The sequence below is a fragment of the Cyprinus carpio genome, chromosome A24, assembly GCF_018340385.1.
Source record: "Cyprinus carpio isolate SPL01 chromosome A24, ASM1834038v1, whole genome shotgun sequence".
NCBI lineage: Eukaryota > Metazoa > Chordata > Actinopteri > Cypriniformes > Cyprinidae > Cyprinus > Cyprinus carpio.
The window spans coordinates 7214050-7240131 of NC_056595.1; the positions used below are offsets into that span (position 1 = coordinate 7214050).

General features: G+C 34.9%; 1 pseudogene; it reads left to right on the forward strand.

Annotated features, from left to right (window-relative positions):
- LOC109050390 overlaps positions 1–26082 on the forward strand; it is a 140145-nt pseudogene that overhangs the window by 20578 nt on the left and 93485 nt on the right.

Below are 26082 nucleotides of genomic sequence, written 5' to 3' on the forward strand. Positions count from 1 at the left end.
ACTTTGCTATTACATACAAAACCAAACTATTTTAATAGCTGAGACAGTAGTATAAGCTGTTTAGGGACTGTTTAGCTGTTCGAATCAGACACTAGAGCATCCATTCATTCAGACACAGTGGAAGATCTGATAAGAATCAGTGTAGAGGGGCCAAGTCTGGAAGATTTTGATGCTAGAGAGAGTCTAACCAGCTGGTTTAGCCAATGCCAAAGATCAAGAAGGCCAAACTACAGGAGTTGGCCATCCGAGGGGCATGTGACTGCAATGGAGGATAGTCCATAATACATTGAGCCATGAGATGTTCAGTTTGAAGCCCTTTAAACAATTAATTTAGATTTTCTTTTTATTTCATTTATCTTGAGATGTTTTAAGTTTAAATTTCAGCTCAGTAAAGCACCAACACTTTTTCAGTAATTTACCTTTCTTGTAGAATTGTGCTTAAAATAAAGAACTTTATGTTGACAAGATTGTTAGATAATCATTTACAAGTCAATATTGCCTATATGGACAGCGATTTAAAAAAAAAAAAAAAAGGTGAACTTGTAAAACTGCGGTGTTAAATGCAATGCGGTCGAAAATTTGGGTGCACCGACCTAACTTTTGTGGTGGTGCACCTAATAAAAAAAAAGTTAGGTGCACCAGTGCAACCAGTGCAAAATGTTAGTCTAGAGCCCTGCATAATAGGGGCACTTTAACTGTGCTGGTCATGAAGGTGCAATTTTTGAAGTGATTCCAATAATATTTCAAGCAATTAAAAACCATAATTGCGAACAGTGCGCATCTGAAGTGTCTCTGCAGGAAATAATGCATTATTTATCGGCTTTAATATATCTGCAAAATTTTCTTATCGGTTCGATAATGATAACATTAAAATTAACATTAACACCGTAACGATATGGTGGCCGATGTATCGTGCAATCCTAGTTTTTGGTCCGCTGAGTCTGCATTTGATGATAAGAAACTAAACAAAAGCAACAAATAACTTCAGTGTGAAGTGCCAACATTGAGATGTAGCTGAAGTCTATGTAAGTAATAAATAAATCAATTATCAAAAAAATTGTTAAATGCAGCCCTACAGTATTTGCTCTAGAGGTTACTCCCTGTTTACAATATGGAGGTCTAGGCCTCCCGAATGGCCCCCATCAGAAAGACTTGAAGTGTTTGTTGTTGTCATTCTGTCTTTCTTGTGTAGATTAACAGCACTGTTTCCTCTAAGCCTGTAGAATACTGAAGTCACCCACTGCAGAATTGATGTCACTCGCCTAGTCTTGTTTTTATACAGCCAAGCCAGTACTGGCTCAGATAAGAGTGCAAGGCGAACTGAATCATAGCATGGCATCTCTCATCTGATTGGCTGGAATTCTCCAAACAGCCTCAGTGAGAGGGGTCCTGTGCATGACCGGAGCCTCTCAGATTCCCAAGGGATCATGAGAGAGGGGGAACAGAGCATAAACAACCCTTTTCATCACATTTTTCATCACATACTTGATAATATTGCTGTGCTGATACCAAACATATTTGTTGTTATGCTTTTAATTGAATTTTTACAGGAACCCAAAAAAAAAAAAAAAAAAATTAAAATAAAAAAACAACTGAAACCAAAAATAAATTATATTTAACAATCAATTAATTAAACACATATATTTAATAATGAGCGCTAGGGCTATTGCAATAACCACAACATTGTAATATCGCGATACTGACAAGAAACTGCCAAGCAACCGCGATGTTTACTTTTTTTCATAAGGCAATGCCCTTTTTGTTTAACAGTTAATTGATGTGTATTGAATATTCAGTAAGTTAATAATCAAAACAAGAGTGAAGAAAGTATTATTTTTATATCAACTAGCTCTTTTTACCTCATTCAGACTTTGTGATCTATACAGAGGTTCTGTAGATTTGCACTAATAGACAGAGAGAGAGAGAGAGAGAGAGAGACCGACTGAGTAGATATGATTACCTGTGTCTGTCCTTCATCAGGTCAAGTCATATATTTGTGATAAAAATCAGTTTGCCATCAGCTGAAGAAAGCGATATCTTTATCATAGCATCCATTCAGCATTTAAGGGGATTTCCATGACTGGTGCCAGTGCTGTTCAGTGCATTGAATCAGTGGCAATGTTCACTATGAAGTGAAACATCAGCTTCAGTATAATCCAGGTAATGTGTTGATTGTCGATTGAGCTTTGTAAAGTAGCACTCAAAGTTAAATTAATTTCAACAGCTTCTTTGAATTATGAATGAATCACAATTTTAAATGTATTAGCTGACTGACTCATAAAGACAGTCCCTTGCCGCCACCTCATAGCATAACAATGTAACTGCTATGGAGTTCTTTATTGAAGATGAATCGCCTTTGATCTCTGTACTCATACTGCTGAAATGTCAACAACAATGTTGAAAAGTGCTTGTCCAGTCAGATTTGAGAATTGGAACTTACTATTATACATATTACTATGCGTACACCAATGAGCTTAATTAGACAGTAAAAAAAAAAAAAAAAAAAAAAATTTTTTTTTATATAAAAAATTGCTAATATCACACATTGATATATTGAGAAAGTTAAGATAAGAATAAGTTAGGATATGGATTAATAAGGATTTGGGGTAAGGAATATTGCTTTATGTCAAATAAAATAAATTACACAAAGTTTAAATAAAGTAAAAATTAGCAAACACTGTGGAACCAATTACATAAGAAACAAATGTGTAAAAAAACTTCCAATATCACCTTAGATAAACTGCAAAAGTCAACAGGATTTTTAAAATATAAAATATTGCCAAACAGGCGCTTTTGCACTTCATTTCAAAATTAATTCATCCGCCATCATCTTGTCTGTCTCACCTCACTATTTTTGTCAGACAGCTCGACTCACTCTCTTCAAATAAATGATATCTTATCTGTGCAACTGTCGTTAGGCATGCTGCATTGAGCAGCCGTGTTTAATTTTTTAATTGTAGTGTCTGTTGTTTTATTGAACAAAATGATTTTTATTACTATAAAAAATCAAAACAGCGGTGGGGGTCGGTGCCGTGGTGGGCAAGTGACGTAACTGGTGTTGCAGCTTAACAACGGTATCACAGTCAGCACCTCCATATATATATATATATGTATGTATATACATATACCCACCACATATACATATACATATATATATATACTATATATATACATATAGCCTGTAATCCTGTAATAATAAATAATATTATATATATATATATATATATATATATATATATATATATATAATATATTATATATATATATATATATATACATACATACACAATACCGTTCATGAAATAATGTTTTCTATTTTAATATACTTTAAAATATCATTTATTTCTGTGTTGCAAAGCTGAATTTAAATCAGCCATTACTCCAGTATAAAGTGTCACATGATCCTTCAGAAATCATTCCAATATGATGATTTATTATTAGAATTATCAATGTTGGCAACAGTTGCACTGCCAAATATTTTTTTGGAAACTGCGATACTTTTTTCAGGATTCTTTGATGAATAAAAAGTTAAAAAGAACAGCATTTATTCAAAATTGAAGTCTTTTCTAACAATATAAATCTTTTCTATCACTTCTTATCAATTTGAATGAATATCAATATTCAATGCTGAATGAAAGTTTTAATTTCTTTCAAAAAAAGAAAGAATAAAAATTTACTGACGCCCAAACTTTTGAATGGTAGTGTATATTGTAAATATATTCTAATAATATATTTTCTTTACTATCACTTTTTATCAATTTAACACATCCTTGCTGAATAAAAGTATTGATTTTATTTAAAAAAAGGAAAGAAAAGAAAAATTACTGACCCCAAATTACTGACCAGTAGTGCATATTGTTATTACAAAATATTTATATTTTAAAAACATAGCTTTTTTTAAAAATTTTTATTTTTTACTTTTTATTCATCAAAGTATCCTAAAAAAGTATCACATGTTCTGAAAAAATATAAAGCAGCAGAACTGTTTCCAAGTTTGATAATGAATCATCATATTAGAATGATTTCTAAAGGATCATGTGATAATGATCCTAAAAATTCAGCTTTGCATCACAGAAATAAATGATAATTTAAAGTATAATAAATTTAAAAACAATTATTTTAAATTTGTAATAATTTTATCACAATATTATTATTTTTTTTTCTGTATTTTTGACCAAATAAATGCAGGCTTGATGAGCAGAAAGAAACTTCTTTTCGAAAAACATTAAAAATAGTAAAGTTTCCAAACTTTTGACCTGTACTGTGTGTGTGTGTGGTGTGTGTGTGTATATATATATATATATATAGATATATATATATATATATATACATACATACATATATATATATACATACATACATACATACATACATATATACATATATATATATATATACACACATATATATATATATATATATATACACTATATACACACACTCACACACACACACACACCACACACACACACACACACACACACACACACACACACTAAGGGTGGGATGGTTCGAGAAAAAAAAGCGAAACTTTCGGTTCACACACAGCACACGCTAGGACCGCGGTTCAACTTAAATCTGACATTGCATCTGTAATATGGTTTCTTATAAATAACACGTAAAAAAACAGGGTTTGGCTAATGTATGTTTCTGTTGATGGATGTGCATTCTGGCTTCCCAGTACATTACAACAACAGCCAAACCTGGACAAAACATTCACTCTTGTTCAGTGCGAATGCTGTATGCTGGAATATGAGCAGTCATTTATTTTCTTTATCACCTGGGCACGCAGGAGAGACCTGAAAAGCACACGTTGATTTCTGTGCTGAAACTAAACTCATTTAAGTTTTGCCAGTTTAAACATTTAAGAGCCAGAGGACGCGAGCTCATGTGAGCAGTGAGAAGCTGTGCATGCGCTCATCCGAAGTGTGCAAACCCACACGTGAATATTAAGCTCTCTCTGAAGTATTGCCTGCATCTCAGAACACAAGCAAATATTAAGCTCTCTCTGAAGTATTGTATTTGAATAGACAAATTCACACAAAAATTGTCAAAATGTCCATCTTGGTAAGTGTCCTATAGCAGACATAGCCGGCTGAACGTACTGTATCAGTGCACTGGATCAGTGCATTCTCTTAAAGTGACAGCACTTTCTTAATATTAATCGAACAGCAACAACAAATAAATCACTCACTGCTTTTGATTGGATAGCTTTTGTAACTTAAATAAAGATTAATCTTTAATTTATACAGTCAAATATGCAATGCTGTATTACATTTGATTACTTTATTCAATTTCTGTACCTAAAAACTAATGCTAGACCTACTAAAAAAACTGAAAGTTACTATCTTTACTCTTTTGTATATATTTGTGCTGTTGCTTGTAGTTAGAATATTCTTATTTTCTTTCTTTTTATTTGAAAGTATAGTTTTTCCATAAACACAGCACATACCGAAGCATACCTCTAAAATTGTGATACAAACCGAACCGTGAAAAAGTTGAACCGTTCCTAATATACACACTCACACAGACGGTACTCAACCAAGAGGAGCTTTTTTCTTCTTCTTTATTTTTTATTTTTTTATACCACTGCTGTTGTGTCTGCAAAATGCATTTGCAGCTTTTGACCGCTGAGTTGCGTTTTAACCACACTTGACTTCAAGTTATCAGGCTAATGTATCAAAGCACATTTTCGCAAGTACAGTAGCAGTCAGCTTTTCCTCTGGCTTTATAATGTTTCACTTGATTATACATTTAGTCAGGAATTATAGTTTGGAAAAAGTCTAGCAAAATGTGTACAAGTTATGTGAAAACTAATACAAGTAATGTTAGGTTAATAAAAAAAGACTTACTCATGTTTATGATCTCTGCTGGATCAAGCCGCTGCATCAATAATCCAAAGGTAATCCAAAGCTTCTTGAGGTGAATTCTGTCTTATTTGTCACAGTGAGTCTTTTCTGAGTTGGATTCTGTCTTATTCAGCACAAAGCGAAAAGTAAAATTTAAAAAACTTCCTGCTTTGTTTGCTGTGATGTGGGTGTTTACCCGCCGCGAGCTTCACGTGGACCATTATAATATCTATAGTAGGGCTGGGCGATATATCGCATGTGATTGTCACGCGCATTTCGTCAGTAAAGCCAGTTCCCTGATTAGCGCTAAATCGTCATCACCTGCTTTCAAATGCGGCAGCATTTAATAGACAGAGCCGTAGATCACTGACAAGCTACGCAATATCACGTTCATTATCGAAGGCGATTCATCTGCGATAATGTACGCGATATTGCGTAGCTTGTCAGTGATCTATGGCTCTGTCTATTAAATGCCGCTCCATTTGAAAGCAGGTGATGGCGATTTAGTGCTAATCATGGAACCAGATTTACTGACTAGATGCGCATGATCATATCATTAGATATGTTGCACAGCCCTAATCTATAGTGCACTCAGCGCGTGGGCGTGGTCGCATTAGATATAATGAAGGGAGACATGAAAGACTGGATATTGCGTTGGTTTCATATGGATTTCTTTATCACAGAATATTTGTTTTAGATAAGACTTGCTTAGTTTAAAAGTAGACATGTCAAGCTTTCTATAGATATATCTCTCATGTCTCTGTGTTGAGTATTCACTGAGTTACAGTTCATTTTAATGATGTGTTTCTAAATGAAGATCACTGCAGACCAAGGCTGCAGATAACGCACCCGGTTTTTTTTTCGTTGTTTTATAAATGCATAAAGTTTTGTTATTATGTGTGTATACAAATAAAAGTAGACCCTTTACAGATTCGATTGATGTATTGCTCTTATCTGTATGATTAAAACTGAAAGTGTAATTAGTTTTTTTTCGGTGTTATCAGCAGAAAATGCCACAAAACGTGTATCCGCGTTTGTCGACCCCAGAGGGTTAAATATGTAAACGTACTTACAGACTGTGAGTCAGAACAGCCGGCACTGTAGTCTACGTTCCCAGGATCAGGAAACAGTCTGCAATAAAATGCACTGCACGCATCTGAATATTTAGTTTGAACTGTTCTGGAACAGTGTTGTAAATACAACTTAACCACAGATTTCTAGCCGTGTCCTCTTTTGAAAGGCCAAACAAAGTATTTTCGCTTTCGCAACGAAACACACAGCATATTCACAACATGGCAGCAGCAGTGGAGCAACAATATTGCCTTCTTTCTTTGCGTGAACATTTCGGCGGCCTTATGCAAATCTTCCAACATTGTGATGTAGACGTGGGGGCGTGTTTAAATTAGGAGTTTTAGGAGGGCGTGGACGAGTCTTAACTTTTATAAAGAATATCTCTTTGGGTTTTGAGACTTTAGTCTTTGCAACTTTAGGGATCTTATCTATTCACAAACAGCTTGTAACACTTGATATCGCATCATATGACTCCTTTAAATAGCTAATAAGCTCTAAACATTGAATGTGTTTCCTGAGGAAAGTGCAACGTTACATGACATTGTATACAGTTTGTTTTATTGACATCTTTCCACTTTTGAAACACTGATTGAGTTATTACTTAACATAAGTAAGTGCACCTAATATCTGAGAGAACTGATGGACCTGAGTGAAGCCCTAAAGGCCTGTTTACATCAAGGGCAATAACTATAATGATGACTATGACTCAGCTTTCAATTTATATGAGAGCAAGCAAGTCCACAGCACATCTCCAATAATAATGACACAGAGGAATCACTTTCAAAATATATATTTTAAATTATTATTTATTTATTTATTGTTGTTGATGAATGACGGGTACAATGATATCCAGTCAGAAACCACCAAACCCTTTAAAGAGCTTGACCATTTAAAGTGGCAGGCGACGTAACTGCAGCGCATGCTTATATTAATCAGAACGTTATTGTGTGTGGGTGCAGACTCTAATATAGTTAATGTGAACTGGTCTCAAGTCTAAAGCGCAAAGTATAATTTAGTTTTTGCACTTATGCAAGCCCAAAGTATAGAAAGGCTGTCCATGCTCCACGACGGCCCACACACTGTGCACATAATGGAATTTGCTGATATCCACGCTCACATGCAGGCTGATTTTTGTGTCCATTTAAAACAGCAAGGGTACAAGGTAAATGCTGAGACCGAACGAGTCCACTAGCTGACACTGCGCATGTCTAATAATTATAGTGTTATACAGTAATGCAGTAAATTAAAGCCTTTAAGTTATTTTTAGTGTCTCTTATCTTTGACTGGTGTAGTGTTATATTTGTCAAATAACTTGGTTAGATATGTTCGGAATGTTAAAATAATGTCAAGCTGGAGTGCACTGCACAGCAGATTAAAATTGAACATCTCTGAGACATCGAAAACATATGAGCAAAATTAGAATTGAAATTGAATTGAATTGAGACAGCACAGACTATATATTTAAGTATATCACACAAGACCATATCTTTTCTTTCATAAATTGTATTAATTGTGTAGCCCAGAAATGTAGCTTAAAATTGAAATATTTGTCTTTCAAATGCCGACATATAAACCGTTGAATGACTTCCGTTTCCTTTAGCGCAGAGAGTGTGTGTGGGTTTGCTGTCAGGCTGTTGCGGTCAGGTAGAGAAGGGGCCCTGTGACACCGACAGTGAAAGCAGCATTCAAATAAGGAGCATTGCAGGCCTCTCTGCTGGGCGCAGGGGTTTTCCTCCCTCATTTTCCTCCTCTGTCCTCAGCATGACTGTGCTGAATAAAATCTCTAAATTAATTTGAGCAGTGCTCCATGGAGAGCAGAGGCATCACACTGAGTAGAATCTCTCCCCAGTGTTCATCCACACACAGCTGTGCTCACGATCATCAGCTATGAGTCAACAGCACTGCTCTCCTCTCCTGAAATTCACCTCTCAGTGCTGGAGAGAGTGCTGCACTAAGGCACAGGGTTGGGCAGGATATAATATCCAGTGGTAGAAATCTTTCAGCCGGTAGAAATTTTGCCGGATCATTTTTTTCTGGAATAGATGTGTCCATGTAAGATGTTAAACGCAAGTAAACATAGGCCTACGTATCATGGCACTGATTGAGAAAACACTTGGATTCAAGTGTTTACGTGCTTATTTTTAGTTATTTATTTGTTTTCTGTTGACCTACTCCCAACAAAATTTTAATGTGGATCAAATTTTAATGTGAACGTGTCTGAGCTGTTTTAACTGAAAGAAACTTGTACTGTCATATCTTTAAATATATCAGTGCCATTGTTTTGTCTCAAGATGCATACCGGAAAGGTTTTTTTTTTTTTTTTTATAAGGAATGTTTATAAAAGACACTTAAATGTCTTTATTGAACTATGGCCTAAACCCTGACTGTGAAACCAGGCCATAATGTCCCCTACTGATTGATTTGATTAACTGATTGATTGCATGATTCACACCCCTGTACTGATTTGTCGATCAATTGGACTGATTTAATAATAAATAAAAATCTTTATGAATTTGATACATTTCACTGTACATTGTTTTTTTTTTTTTTTTTTTTTTGCATGTAGTCTGCACAAAGAGTGATATAGAAATTAGTAATGGCTTTTATTGGCAATTATTTTGTGGCATCTCATCACATATTACAGACTTTGGTCAGAGTTAGGTTACATCATTGTCTATACAGTGGGTACTGGTTAAGGTACTGTACCTGTGATACTGGTTCTTGGCTTCATTTGCATGTCTAGTGAATATTAATGAGGGCTAACGGTCATTGAGCAGGTATATTTGCATGAATCCCAGTTCTGTTTGTCTGTTCCACTGGTGGAATTCAATAAACTGTGTAGATAAAATGAGCAAAAAAAAATAAAATAAAAACTATAGTCTATAGGGTATGCGTGTATTTCTTCATGTTTGCAAGCTTGTATTTTTGTTAGAGAATTACTACTTAATTTATACATGAAAAATGTTTGTAGGGTATGCGTGTATTTCTTCATGTTTGCAAGCTTGTATTTTTGTTAGAGAATTACTAATTAATTTATTCATGAAAAATGTTTGTTACTTAAAAAATTTTTTTATTAATGAATTATTTTTTTTATATATATATATATATATATATATATATGTATATGTATATGTGTGTATATGTATATGTGTGTATATATTAGGGATGTAACGATTCACTCAACTCACGATTCGATTCACGATTTTGATTTCACGATTCGATTCGATTCACGATTTTTATTTTTAATAATGTGTCCTTTTATTATTGCTTGGACAAAATGCTGTACATTTCTTTGTGAAATTATAATATAACTATAATATACTAATATAGCACTTGCATATTATTGCTCTTTTGTTGGTTTTGATTGCTTCTATTGTCCTCATTTGTACGTAGCTTTGGATAAAAGCATCTGCTAAATGACAAAATTTAAATAGAATGTAAATGTAAATAACAAAACTAAAGTGACACTTTTTCAAACAAGCCCCAAATCAAATAAAAAGGTAACAAATAAAATAAATCTCTTCATATAAACAAAATAAGGCTTTGTCTGTGCTCTTTTCATTTGAAATCAGAGGCAACCACTGCATTTTAATCATGATCCAAACAAAGTTGCTGCATACATGCAACATGAGCAGTTTAAAATTTAAATTAGAAGCAAAATTAAAAATTTGGAAGCAAAAACAGAATGGTTTGACTTCAGTTTTGTGAAACAATACATAAAATATCTGCATGAAACAGAAACAGCTGACCGAATGAGATGCAGATTCACTCTCTGCCAGCAGGTGGCGCTTAAAGCGTTTCCTTGGTTTCTGCTGTAAACGAAGCAGCGCTGCACTTGAAGTTTAATATGCATTATACAGAGCCAAGATGAAAAGAAAAAATACCATCTAAACTTTTCTAAAGACAGTAAGTTCCCCTCAGACATACATTCATATAAACTCCTACACCTAAATGATTTGCAATTTGTTTAGCATCTAAACCGATTTGAATCGTCACATATTTAAATCGATTTTCAACCGGCTCGCAGTTAATCGTTACATCCCTAGTATATATATATATATATATATATATATATATATATATATATATATATATATATATATATATATATATGTGTATGTCTAAATCGTCTATATTTTGGGTCTACTTTGTGGATTAATGTCTTGTTATGCAGTAATGATATTTTTCAGTTTGATGAATGTAAACTGTGCTTTACCAGTGTTTTCCAAGTAATCAGGTTTACTTTATATATTTTTTTTATTAATTTATTTATTGTCATGAGAAAAGTTGAAAGATTTTAGCTTTGTGCAAATCTTTTAAGTTGTTTCTGTCAGACCAGTGTAATGTATGAATTTGTTTGTGTCTGTATTCAGAATGTCATCAGAGGATAAGAGTCTGGAGCCCTCTGAGCAAGGACCATCTCCTCCCCTGAGCAGTGCTGGGGCCACGCCCTCAGGGAGCCCGGCCCCCTCAGAAAGACGCCCACGGGGCCGGCCACGCAAGGATGCTTCCTCTGGTACACCCAAGTCCAAAACAAAGTAAGTGCATCTCCTGTTCTCATGTGAAGGTGTTCGGATATGATGACACACCTCGATAGATGACTTTGTGTCTGCTTTGCATTTTACTTTGTGTTGTTTAAAGGAGGAGAAATGTTATAACTTTGACAAATTACTGACTAATCTACTGAAAGTTGATTATATTAAAGGGCTTAATGAATGAAACCACTGACACTTACGCATAGATAATTTCAGGTTTATGAGTCATATGTTATTTAGTACTTTGTGATATGCCACAGATTGGCAGAACTGAAGGTTATCTTTTGCCCAGAAATCAGACTGAATCAATAAAGCTTAACTCACGATCGTTCAAGCTTAACTGAAAGATTGTGATATTTATGGTCATTTAAGAGGCTAGTTAATACTATCAAGTGATTATGATGACCTGATTATCTTTCCTCCCCCCTGCCATCCCCACCCCTCCCCCTCTTTTTTAGTATTAAAGTCTTCCAGCCAATTTTCCAGCTTATCTTCTGAACTCCCCTTTGCACATTTAAACTATTCATTAAGCACAGTGAATTATTTAATCACCTTTTTATTAAGAAACTTTTGGATAAATCATGTGATTAGGGTCAGATAAATATTAAGGCTCATTCATTCATATATATATATATATATATATATATATATATATATATATATATATATATATATTTATTTATTTAGAGTACTAATGTTTATGGGTGTCTTAATTTCTTCATTTTCAAACATTAAACCATTAAACTGTTATTTGGGCTTGGAATCTCAGAAAGCGTCTCATTACAAGTGTGATAAGATGGTTGTCACATGTTGTATTCCCAAATGCATGTTATAAGTGACCCAAACTCAGAGCAAATGCTACTCTACACAAGCTCCATCTCTGCATTTACTGCAAACAGAGCTGTTCATTCTGAGATGCCGCAAACACTGTTGGATCATAAGCTGCTCACATGTGTTCACTGTGAAACATGCAGCGCATATTGTTATTAAATTAAACAGTAGACTTTGCGATTTGACAGTAATACTACGCCATATTGTGATTTTGGTTTTATTTTGATTAATCATGCCTTTCCAGTATATATGTATGTGTGTGTTGAGAGGACTGTATTCTGGTGAAGTATTCTGCTGCACCTGGAAGAGGCTTTCAAGTGTGACGATGTGCATTAGTGTGGAAGAGCTCTGTGAGGCACACAAGGAGATGCTGCTCTAGAAGGACGACATTTTCTTTTGCCAAGTTGATTTTGGCTCCATAATAAATCTGCTCTCAAATAGCATGGGGTGAAAAAGGGAAAATTTTAAACTGGCTGTATTTCGAATGACACCGTGTCTACACCAGACATGAGCGGCGTGACTCAACAAATCTAGATTGCTTTCATTATAATCAACAGAGCCGGCTACTGGATATGGCTGATGTGGCACATCATCAGTTTATTGATGCCCACGTCCTTTTTTGATATCCTCCACAGCTAATCTGACACTTTATTCCCCCTTTTAAAACTTTGCGTGTTATTACCCAATAGTTCACTGAAAAAACATCATTGCTCCAAATGTCACTCCAAAAGTCTGATTATAAAGGAGAAAATGCAGTTACATTTAATAGGGACAGTCTTTCAAGCTGCTAAAAAGGACACAAAAGCTTTACATCGTAAAAGTCGTCCATATGAGCCCAAGTCTTCTGAAGCCATACAATAGCTTTGTGGGAGAAACAGACAGAAGAGTTGATTTATTTATATTTAAATTAGATTTAAAAACTTCTGCTTTGCTTTGTTGACTGTTCTATAGAGGTTGAGTGGTACATGGTCATGCAGACACCATGGAGATGTCTATCATCAAAGTGATTGATTCTTAAATAACTGCTCATGAAGTAGCCTACAGGTTCAGGTTCACTATGTTTGTTAATGATATGAGAATTATTTTTTTTTTTTTGATTTAATTAGTTTGGCGTTGATTTTATTATTATATTCTTATATTACATTATACTTTTATTTCTTTAAGGGTAGTATAGTCAGGGTGTTTGGTGAGTATCAAGCCTGATGGGAATATGGGGCCTCCACTTTGAGATCAAGTGTTGGCTGTCAAATAAACAGTGCAGATATAGGGCAGATTAGTGAGGTACCTGATACTGCAGGTAAAGCCCTCTGTGGACCTACACACAATGTTCACACCATGAATGTTGTGTCTCAATGGACAAAACACACTCAGTTGAGATCTCAGTTTTAAAGTGACTGTACAGTTGTCTGAACTGGCTGAAAAGAAAGCCTTTTGTTTAAAGGGGAAGTGTCTGTTTTCTGCTGCTTAGCAAGAAGACTGGTTTCAAAGTTATGACCGCTTTTATACGTTTCCCCAAAAAACTTTACCTTTCTGACAAATCGTAATCATAAGTTTCTATCTGACATTTTTGTCAAAATTGAGTTATTCACATTCTTATTCTGTGACTTAAACTTATTTACATTATTTGATTTTTTTTTTTTTTTTTTTTACATTTTAGGACTTTTTATTTAGAAAACAAAAAGGTTATATCTACAAAGTCAAACTCTAACTTGGTTCTATAAGGTTCTATCTGTGAGCCAATCAGCACTTTGAAGATAGATAGGTTAGATATATAACTAACTTGAACTTGAAGAGGGAAAAAAAACCATCCTAAATTATGATATAAATCTCATAGAAATAATTAAATTTAACTTTCTCATATATGTTGACACGTTGTTACAACACAAATTTTATGTTTTAAGACAAATTATAAGTAAATTGTTTGTGTTTCTTGAAAATCATTGCTTCAATTAATGTTTTGCAAGATTTATTTATATATATATTTTTGAATTAGAAGGTGCAGTCTGCATTTGACCTGTTCCAAATTAACTATTTACAAATTTGAGAGGATTCTGATATTTTGAGCATTTAGGGTTTCTGTCACTTTCATGTGTGAAAGATAATTGTTCCCCATATCATTTTTTGCTATATGAAAGGCAAAAACTTTGAAGCTCCGTATCTCAAAACCACTCAGAATGCAATGGTAATGTGATAAAATACTACGTGTTCCAGTTTAAAGGGACAGGTCCAAAAATGAAAATTCTACTCATGACTCATAAATTACTCATGTTGTTCTAAAACAAAAATGACTTTATTTTGCAGATCTCAAAGTTGTTGGTAAATTGGTAACCAAATAGTTTTGGTTTCCATTTACTTCCATTGTATGGACCACATTTTTCTCAAATTATCTAGCACAGAAGAAAGTCATACAAGTATAATACAAAGAAGGATATGTAGGTGAGTAAATAATGACAGAATTTTCACTTTTGATTATAATTACAACAATAATAATTAGGCCTACTGTTATTTGTTGGTTGATTCCTAAAAAAGTAAACGCGGATCTAGATAGTTGAGCTGAACTGTTGCATTTGGACTCAAATGCTTCTCCATGCTTGATTGTGAAGATCAGTCTGTGAATCATTGGGTTACCACTAAGAGCTTGTCTGACTTCCCACAGTTTGTTCACTGACCATGTCTCTGTCATGTCTAAGTTAGTGGTTCTTTACCAGAATAAGCTGCTACGTTGGTCAAATGAGATGCTATTCTGAAAGCTTGTATTTGATGTATCAGATAAAAATAAGAATGCCTTAATTCCATATGCACACGCTGTCTGAAAGACAGTTTCTGTGCTTACATACCTGAAACATGCACACATAAAGCCGCTGGTCACTCATCGTGCAAGTGCTGAATTGAGTTCTTTTTTGTGTCTTATTGTGCTTGACTGATTAAATAGACAGTGCTTGTGCCAAAATGCTTGTCTTTATGAGTATCCTTGTAAAGTTGGTTATGTCTTAAGGGAACAAAGACATTTGGGGGAAAATCAGATGTGTGTCAATATAGTGAATCTGTGCATTAGGTCTTAAAGTGACTGCAATTCTGTACTTTACTTTTTTAAATTTCTGTCAACTTTCATTTTTACTCCACTACATTTCCTAATTAAAATATATAATTTTACTCTGATACATTTCCCAGAAGCATGCATTACTTATGCATAGGGCTGGGTTTCAGGTTCGATAATTTTTAGGCACTGACCGAATTGCCTCAATATCATTGAGTATCAAAAAACGTCTTTTCATTCAGTACCAAATTTTAATACCTCTGGGGTTAATCTCATCAATGTCAGAGAGCCAATATGCCATTAGGTGTGTTCGATAAGAAGAGGCACGGCGCAGATCAATCAGTGTTTGATAACTATGGGGTTAATATTGTCGTTTTCAGTGAGTTTATATGCGGTTTTGTGTTATCTCCAATAAACGACAGACCAGAAGTCATTAATTTCCAATGGAGAGTAGTGCGGGAGCTGCGTTTAGTTCCGATCATATGCAGATGTCAGTTCATACTACACGACCGAAAGCACGTGTTACGTGAAGATTCATGCACACTTAAGTATCATGCTACATAAGACAATAAATAAGATTTATATTCCGCTTTTACTCAAAACTCACTTTAAACCACCATTGAGTGTTTGTAATAACTTCCGATTGCCGTCTAATGTGTGTTTTGGCCATGTAATGTTGCTGAAATTAAATATGTTATTGCCTCTGAGTCAGAGCAGCGATCAAGGAAGACAGAGCACAGGCAGACAGCACTGGAAGCTGCTAATGCTCATCAGTAAATCAGTAGAAAATGAATAGAAATGATGATTCTGAGCTATGCATTTTAAAATGAACGCGCTAGTGTAAATGTAGCCTAACAGATGTGTAAACTGAAGACTATTTAAGCTTTATTAAAACTATTTGCACTGATTTATTGTGTTGGTTACATTTTATTCCTTTATGTAGAGTCTTTGTGTCTGTATAAACATCAACAAGCTGAAAAATATATATATTTTTTTAAGATAATGTAATCTTGTTAAAATTGATTTCATAAAATTGGTATTGAAAAAAGTAACGTTCATGAGCCGGTATCGAAGTCGATGTATCGGTATCAGTATCGATATCGAAAATCTTTAAATGATACCCAGCTCTACTTATGCAAGATAAAGTCGGAAGAACACAGACTGCAAGAAAGCAGTTTTAACGAATCAGTAGTCTGGCTCTTGCAAGTTAGACTCCTAAAAACACCTTTGGTTGTGTAAACAATAGGGCTGAAACGATTAGTCGACATTATCGACAACATCGACAATAAAAAAAAAAAAATGTTGACAAATATTTCTATTGTCGAGTAGTCGTTTGATCTCATATGACCTAATGTAAGATCCTGCAATAACGCAGTTTGACCAGTGTGGCACTGTAGCGCAAGACAGTAATTCGGCTCTCCTGATGCAATTCAAGAGAATAAGTCACAGCGCTTCAGTTCAGAGCAAACACTGCTGAACATGAGGCTGCTGAGCGGCATTTGGATGAATATGCAAATATATACTGCGAACTTTCCTCTCAATAACAAAATAAACACATCAAAAACTGATAAACATGTTTATTTATAATACTTTTATGCAGTAGATAGCCTTAAATCAAGCAGCTTTACAGTATTAAACATGAAAAACAGTGTCAGTGATTGTAATGATAAAATCTTTTTATTTTTGGGGAAAAACATTTCATTAAAGTTATAGTTTGGTTTGCAGAGATTAAAGCTTGATCTATCTTAGGACTATTTTGATTATCATAACCCTATAAGGTATTTTAAGAGAGATTATGTTGTGAGTAAAATAGTTTATCCAAAAATAAAACGTCATATCACTTACCTTTATTTTGTTTCTTATCCATATGATTTACAAAAAGAGATTTTAGGCAGAATGATGTGTCATTCAGCTACTTTTTCATATAGCTAATTAAATGGTGAATAAGAGAGTTTCTCTGCCATCTCATTTTGTGTGCCAAATATATTTATTTGTATAAATTAATTGTATAACTGTCATTACATAATGACTTTCAAAACTGAAGTGATAACCTTAATTTATTTGTTAGAATATGTATAACTCAATATTTAAACTAATTTCAAAAGCTGAATGATAAATAAATGTCTACAGATTAATCAGTGAAATAATCCATGATTAATGGATTAGTTGATTAATCGTTCAAAATAATCGTTAGATTAATTGATTACCAAAATAATCGTTTGTTGCAGCTCTAGTCTGTTCCTTGAAGACCCGCTTCGGTGGTGCTGCGTGATGTCCAGGCGCTTTCTGAAATTCTGTTGGCTTGCTTTTCGTTATCTCTACATCTTTTCAAGTGCAGGAATATGTTTCCATCACCCTGTTTTAATGCAGATTTTGAAGTATCGAATGAGAAACGAGTGATGGAAACGCCAAATTTCAAATAAAAATCCCTTAATTTGCAAAAAAGTTTTAATGCTCACTTGAGGTGGTTTTTGACTTGTGCGAAAAAGGATTCATGTGAATAATGGGAAATGGAAATGCATTTTGCGAATAAATTCCTCTAAGCGCATATAAAAAAAACTTTGCGCTATGAGGCGGGATAACTTGACTAGCAGCGGACTGATCTCGTTCCACCGCATCCGAAATGTTGTTATGGTCGTTCTGAAATGCCTTAGCAAAGTCTGTCATCAAAGTATTTCTGTATAATGTCTTACACGACTGCGTTCCCATACAGCAGCATGCATCCGCCTCTGAAAGCAATGACATCATTTATTGTGTTTCGTCTGCTAAAGTAATTTATCATATATGAAAATGATTATATTCAGTTCTCCTAGTTTTCTTACTGATATTTAGTGCCAGTTTAACAGGAAGTGATGATTTTGTTCTCTTTGATGCGTTGGATGGAAGCAGTGCTTGTTTCTAAATGTTTTATGTGATATTACAATTTAGCGCATAAGTTAAATTAGCAACTTTGGATGGAAACCCTAATCGCCTCAGGTCCTGTCTTTCTTTTTGTTCGTTTTGTTTTTAGATGATATAGCCTACATGACGAAGTACTGTATGTTTTTAGAAGCCGTTTTAATGCTATTCCTTGATAAAATTCCCTATTGTTTTTGACTTGTGTTTTAATATGTTGACTAACGTTATATGAAGATGAAGAATTCTGTCAGGCTATTGATTGAGTTTTCATTGTTCTGCATTTCGAGGTTGAGTGTGCGCTCTTCTATTTTTATTTTTTTTTTTAAACGACTGCCTTAAATTAAATGATGATAACGTGAGGCAAGAGTACGGCATAATTGTGAACTATTTTTAGCAGAATTCATTGAGGAATTTGTCAGTGTGATTCATAGATTAAGTATTTCAAATGTAGGCTATTATATACACACACGCACTGCGTTTTATAATTTTTTTTCTTACCATCTTTTGGGGGTTTCTTGCTTTTAGACTAGTCGACTAGTCGGATACAAAACTTCTGTTTAAACGACAGTCAAATTAGTCGTCGTGCACATCCCTAGTAAATACATCTAAATGCCACGTCAGGTGCAAATTCCAGAAATGTTTTCTTATATTTGAATGAAAGAGACTAAGTTCAGGATGAAGTGCCTCTTATGCTAACCCAGGGATACAAAATGGAAGGAGTTAAAACTGAACACATGTATAAATATTCTTTTTAATAATTAATTTTACTCCTTTTCCATTTTGCATTTACTTGTACTTTTACTTTCAATGCTTAATTATGTTTAATATTTTAAAAAATATATTTTTCATACTTAAATACAATAAATATCACATACTTTAAAACTTTTACTCAAGAAATATTCTAAACGGTGACTTTAACTTCTGCCAAAGTCATTTTCTGTAAAGATGTACTGTATGTACTTTGACTTAAGTGTGGCTTTCAGGTGCTTCAACCAGCACTGGTGACAAGAATTATTACATACTGAGCTGACTTCCTGTTAAATAGTTTTTTGCTTGTCAGGCATTTTTTCTTGATTGAAAAGGAAGAACAGGGCTGTTGCTAGTGGGGTGAAAGGTGGTGACGATTATAGGGGCCCAACTGACTGGCTGAGACCAGCCTAAAAAGATGCTCGGGACATCAGATGTGCCATTGCTGTGCGTTGTCATGAAAGCTTATCATTTTCACTTGTTTTTAAGCCTTGCCAATTTAAATATTCAAAAAAGTTTAAAGCATTCAATGAGAAGACATGGAAAAAATCAACTGAGAACAGCGCACCGAGCCTTCCCTCACGTCCCCCTGTGCCTTAACGAACAAATACAAATGGCCAGTTTAAACATGCAAACACAAAAAGCTGCAAAAAAGCCCAATTTAGCACCGCGGCGCACATGCAGAGAGAAGTGTCTCACAGTGCTTGAACCACAAATTGAGTTTTGCCTCTTCTTGCTCTTGAACTGACAAATACATACACAATGATGTCTAAATACCCGTACTGGAGAGTAAAAAAAAAAAAAAACGTTGATTATGTGTAAAGTGAATGTAAACAGTTGAGAGAGAAATCGGATGTGTATCATTATATTGGATGCATATCTCTTAAAGTGACTGCGCCTAATTTACTAGTTGCTGTCAGTGTCCTTAAAGTTAATCCAATAAAATGAAAGAGAGAAATTCACCCACTGCTCTTAACTGAATTGCTCTGCAGTTTTAACAACCATTAATCTATATTTAATTTATACAGTGAAGACAATGCAATGCTATTTTACATTTGATTGACAAATAAATAGTTTTTTTATATTTTTTTAAGGGGGGACCGGGTTTAAAATGTGAAGGGGGGACGCGAAACCCAGCTACGGCCCTTAGGAAGAATATTGTTGCTTTGCTGTTAGAAATAATGACATTTATTTAGAAATAATCAAGTCATATTTTCAACAGAAATAAACACAAGAAAGAATCATATTTCATCTTGAATGAGTTATCTTACTCAGTATTTCACAATTGGCATGCTTTTGCTAAATAAATAAATTCTCAAGTTCTACTACCTTAATCTCATAGTTTAACTTAAAGTTGGATGTAACTGAACTTAGAGTTTACAGTGTACTGTTATTATGACAATATCTTCAGCCATATTCTTATTCATAAATCCAGTCCACAGCTATATGTTCAGTTGTCCTGTCAACCTTTTGGATGTTGCTGACATCTAGAAGATGACTGGATTGTTTATAAACTGAATATATGTGATGCTACAGATTTGTTCTTGTCTGCCATTTAAAAACCACTTCATCTCTAAATCTTATTAAGACAAAATCTGTAGAGGACTTCTGTTTCTTCTGCATTGTATTAGGCAGAAATTGTAGGAAATTATGTGGAACGTTTTAAAAAAATTTTAATGAACTAAAATACAAGGGTTGGGGGATTCCAAATGGTGAGTGTTTGAATTCTTGGGGAATCTATTTCTGGAATTCTCTGGTCACAGATTATGTGTGTTCCTGCCTGACTTGAGTCTGTTGTTGACATCACTTCCTGTATGTTTACCAGGAGGTTGACTGTTGTACCGTGAATAAGGAATTGTTTTTTTCCACCTACGATGATATTTTGTGGGCTTCTGCTCCCCTCTCAGACTCCTCAGAGACTGTTTTTAATGCTGGAAGCTTTACTTCAGTACGTCTAGAAGTCTGAACCATTTAGGCATAAGCACAAGGTGAGGAAACAGTTAAGGTGTCTGTGGAGAGACAGCAGTGCTGTTAGGAGGGGGGTGTGCCGTGTTTTAGCCAGTCAGTCCAGCCCGGGTTTTAGGCTCCTCCTTTCTGTGCTGGAACTACTTGCACTGTAAGCTTTTTTTCCCCCTCTCTGCTTCCCATTTGCTCTCTCTTTCTGGCACTCTCTCACTTATGCTCGTACACTCTCTCGTGCTTTCTCCTGCTGTTCACCAGTGTGCTGTGACTGTGGCCATGAGTTCTTGGGGGAAGGAAATTTCAAATTAATAATCATGCCATTTTAACTTTTTCATATACAGGAATAATTCAACGTGGCAAAAAAAAAATTCTTATTGATATCCGAATCGTATGGGGGTGGGTGGGGGGTTCTTTTATTTAGCATTTTTCAAGCTAAAGGAGTAGTTCACTTTCAGAATGAAAATTCTGTCATCATTTACTCACCCTCTAAATGTTCCAAACCTTCAACGGAAGAAAAAGAAACTCATACAGGTTTGGAACAAGTGGAGGGTGAGTAAATGGTGAGCTGCTACTTTAATCTTTATTTTATTATTATTATTATTATTATTATTATTTACAGAGTATTTTGTAGAGTTTGATGAATTTTACCAATAAAGATAAATCACATGGACCACACTTAACTGATACTTTTTAAAATGGATATACGTAATAAAAAAGTACTGAACCAAGAAAACACTGTGTACATACACACAAACATGTACTGTATATATAAACGTACACAAACACACACACACACACACACACACACCTTGTAGGGACTCTTCATAGGCGTAATGGTTTTTCTACTGTACAAACTGTATTTTCTATCACCCCACACCTAAACCTAACCCTCACAGGAAACTTTCTGCATTTTTAGATTTTCAAAAAAAAAAAAAAAAAAATCATTCTGTTTTGATTTTATAAGCTTTAAAAATAAATACATAAATAAAATATCACAGCTATATGTTTTTTTGAGCACTTTATTTCATGAACATTTACATTAGTGATAAATGTGTGTATAGGAAATAAGGAAGGATTTGTTTAATATTTTTATTTATTTATTTTTTTAACAGAGTTTACTCAGTTTGTTTACCCTGTGATCCTTTGAATTTCTGACAGTCTGTGCTTTTGGTCCTGTGTTTTATATATTACCAGACTAGTATAGAGCTCTGTAAATGCCATGAGCACAATCCCTCCGTGCCTCTCAGCACTGCTTAACGGCTGTTTATTTATCTTCAGGTTACTCATTACCCCAAATCCCATCACTTGTTTACCTTGTTACCCCTGATGATAAAGTACACGTAAAATCCATTTAGTATGACCCTGCTAGCAAAACAGGAAACTCCTGAGGCCTTGACTTGATGTATTATGAAGATCTTTCTCAATGTGAACAACGTTAGCCTCTAATTTTCATTATTTGATTAAAACTCATATGTATATGTTAAGGAAAAAGAGATCAGACCCCCTGACAATTCTGAGTGTAATCTGCAGCAAAGAGTATGTGCACATTTACATTCACTTGCCCTGGTTACACAATACACTGTGTATGCCCTAGGCATGTGTACATGTAAAATAACATCAGATAGCCTAGAGCACATTATTCTTTGCTGATAAATTAAAACATCTATTTTAGCACTTGGAGTTGCAATTATTACAGCTTTTCTCTAAACTTCTCACTGCGGAGCTGAAGATGTCTGCTAGTAAGTTTTCTTCTACAAGGCAAAATATGTGTGCACAGGTGTATTGAAGTTTACCATCATTTTATTTAAAGGTTATAACATTGGACGTTTTGGTTCCAAAACTGGGTGACAGCCTTTGGCTGTCCTGCTCTTTAGATATCTAGATAGTTTTCTATCTAGATTATTTTTATTTTTTTCCTTTTGCATTTCCTGTCACACATCAGCAAGTGGTGACTGGTATTTATTTGCTTTTAATAGTAATTGGTAATGCAACATTAACATTTCACTTAACACTTCCACATGGATCAGCGCTGACCCTTATCATCATAGCATGTGTAGCAAGACTTGACTAATTTGGCCAGGGAAAGTGTTTTTTTGGAAATATACAATATACTGTACCACAGCAGTAGACTATAGTTTATTGCAATTTATTTAAAGGATTATTAGGAACACCTGTTCAATTTCTCATTAATGCAATTATCTAATCAACCAATCACATGGCAGTTGCTTCAATGCATTTAGGGGTGTGGTCCTGGTCAAGACAATCTCCTGAACTCCAAACATCCAGTATGCGGCAGTCCTGTAGGCGAAAATGCCTTGTTGATGCTAGAGGTCAGAGGAGAATGGGCCGACTGATTCAAGCTGATAGAAGAGCGAACTTTGACTGAAATAACCACTCGTTACAACCGAGGTATGCAGCAAAGCATTTGTGAAGCCACAACACGCACAACCTTGAGGCGGATGGGCTACCCCCCGGGTACCACTCATCTCCACTACAAATAGGAAAAAGAGGCTACAATTTGCACGAGCTCACCAAAATTGGACAGTTGAAGACTGGAAAAATGTTGCCTGATCTGATGAGTCTTGATTTCTGTTGAGACATTCAGATGGTAGAGTCAGAATTTGGCGTTAACAGAATGAGAACATGGATCCATCATGCCTTGTTACCACTGTGCAGGCTGGTGGTGGTGGTGTAATGGTGTGGGGGATGTTCTTGGCACACTTTAGGCCCCTTAGTGCCAATTGGGCATCATTTAAATGCCACGGCCTACCTGAGCATTGTTTCTGACCATGTCCATCCCTTTATGACCACCATGTACCCATCCTCTGATGGCTACTTCCAGCAGGATAATGCACCATGTCACAAAGCTCGAATCATTTCAAATTGGTTTCTTGAACATGACAATGAGTTCACTGTACTAAAATGGCCCCTACAGTCACCAGATCTCAACCCAATAGAGCATCTTTGGGATGTGGTGGAACGGGAGCCTTGTGCCCTGGATGTGCATCCCACAAATCCCCATCAACTGCAAGATGCTATCAATATGGGCCAACATTTCTAAAGAATGCTTTCAGCACCTTGTTGAATCAATGCCACGTAGAATTAAGGCAGTTCTGAAGGTGTAAGGGGGTCAAACTCAGTATTAGTATGGTGTTCCTAATAATCCTTTAGGTGAGTGTGTGTGTATATATATGTATGTAGTTAATGGGTCATGAAATCCCCCTTTAGTACCAGTCATTTCCATGTCAGTTTTGCAAAACAGTCAAGAAATGCTTGAGCAAATGTTGTTCCATTTGTGGGTTTATTTTACGTATTACAGGTTACATATGAATTTCTGTAGGGTTTTATGACGACATATTTTACAGCATATCATGTAAAATCAAATTTATAGAATCTACTCAATAAAACTGAGGTCACAATTTGCACTTAATTTGTCTGGGTAGCTTTCATCCCATATGTTGTGCAAATGCTCCCTAAATTTAACAGCTGACATAAATGAATTACGGTAAAGTCTACATAACATTTGTCAATACATAGCACAACCAATCGCTTATAAAAAGTGAGTAACATGAACTCTTGATTGTTATTGTGCGATTAAAACAGCAGTAGACTAGCATAATGTATAATGAACAAGTAAAAAGTTCACTTCACTGATTTTAGCTTATTGCTTATTTTGCTTGAGTGGAGCAACATACATTTAAATGTAGCATGTAGCCACCCACAACCAAACCATAAGCTCCACTCTTCAGGGGTGGTAAATAAAAAAACTTCAACATAACAGAAACTTTTTAAAATGTTAAACATAACTGAACATTAAACAAACATATATTAATTATCACTTAATTAAAAAAAAAATCACATTTTAATTTCAAAGCATGCTGAGAACTAAAAATCCACTGCCCAGTTTCAGTTAATGATGGAAAAATGATTCGGGTAGTTTCAACAAATTAAGTAGAAACTAAATGAAAAGTAAATTTAAGAAGCAGCAACAATTTTGCAGTGTACTTTTTCTTTCAACATTTGCAAGCTGACATTCACTGGTTATCCAGCATTTCACTCTGGTGTTAAAGGCTAAATGGCATTAGGGAAGTTGGCTAGCCTTCAGCTGTTGTGTCGCTGGGCAAGATATCGCATGTAATGCGAATCTTTTGAGAGACGCATTATAGAGGAGTGGGTTGTTGACCTGGATTAAACCTGTCTCAAACACAGCACAATAGCCTGCATTTTCAATGATGTAGGTCACTGATCAGAGCGCTGGGCGCCAGGCTTGCAGGCAGCAGCAGTAACTGTCTCCATCCAGAAACCTTAGCCTGGAAATGTGATGCCTATTATTCTACCCATGCTGCATTGTGCTTGGGGAGATCAGTAGTTTTTCAAGTCCCACAATTATTTGGGTTTCATCAGTGTTTTCAGATAACTGGACTGTATTTTGCCATATTTATCGTAAACTTGTTTTGCATGCAGTTTGTATGGCTTCAGCCACATTTAGTGTGAGCTTTCTTGACTTGTCCTGTAGGCTGTATGTTAAAATTTGAATGCGTGAGAAGCTTAAGGTCTGTAGATCTTAGTTCTCTGAGAACCACGGGATCCTTTCAGAAAAAAGTGCCATGGTAACCAGTTCATGGTTGTCCTTGTGTGGATCAAAAAACTCCAAAAAGGGTTTTATAACGTTGTTCAAGTTGAAAGACAAAATCACACACATAAAGTATGCCCAAAGTACCATTGTATTGATATTAAAATATGAAGATGTATTAATGGTAATTATACAAAGTCTTTCATACAATTGTGTCAAAATATTGGCATACTATTAGATACTTTCCATATATAGGGAAATCAATAGGGACTGAAACTCTTAAAAATGTAAATGTTATTATTTTTTATGTCTTTTTCCTCATATTGTCAGTTGAAAAGACGTGCTTAACCTTCATACTTTGGAATAGTTCACCTAAAAATTGAAAGTCTTCTGAAGTTACACAATGACTTTATTTCAAGACCAGATTTTATTTACATATAAGTATTGATCAGTGCACATACATAGAGCTTATCTATTATGGTGAAGAGAAACTCACAAACCTTGTGTGTAAAACACGTTTAAACCTCTGTTTACATTATTTGATGTGCTGTATGTATGTTCTTTCATAAGCAGTAATAT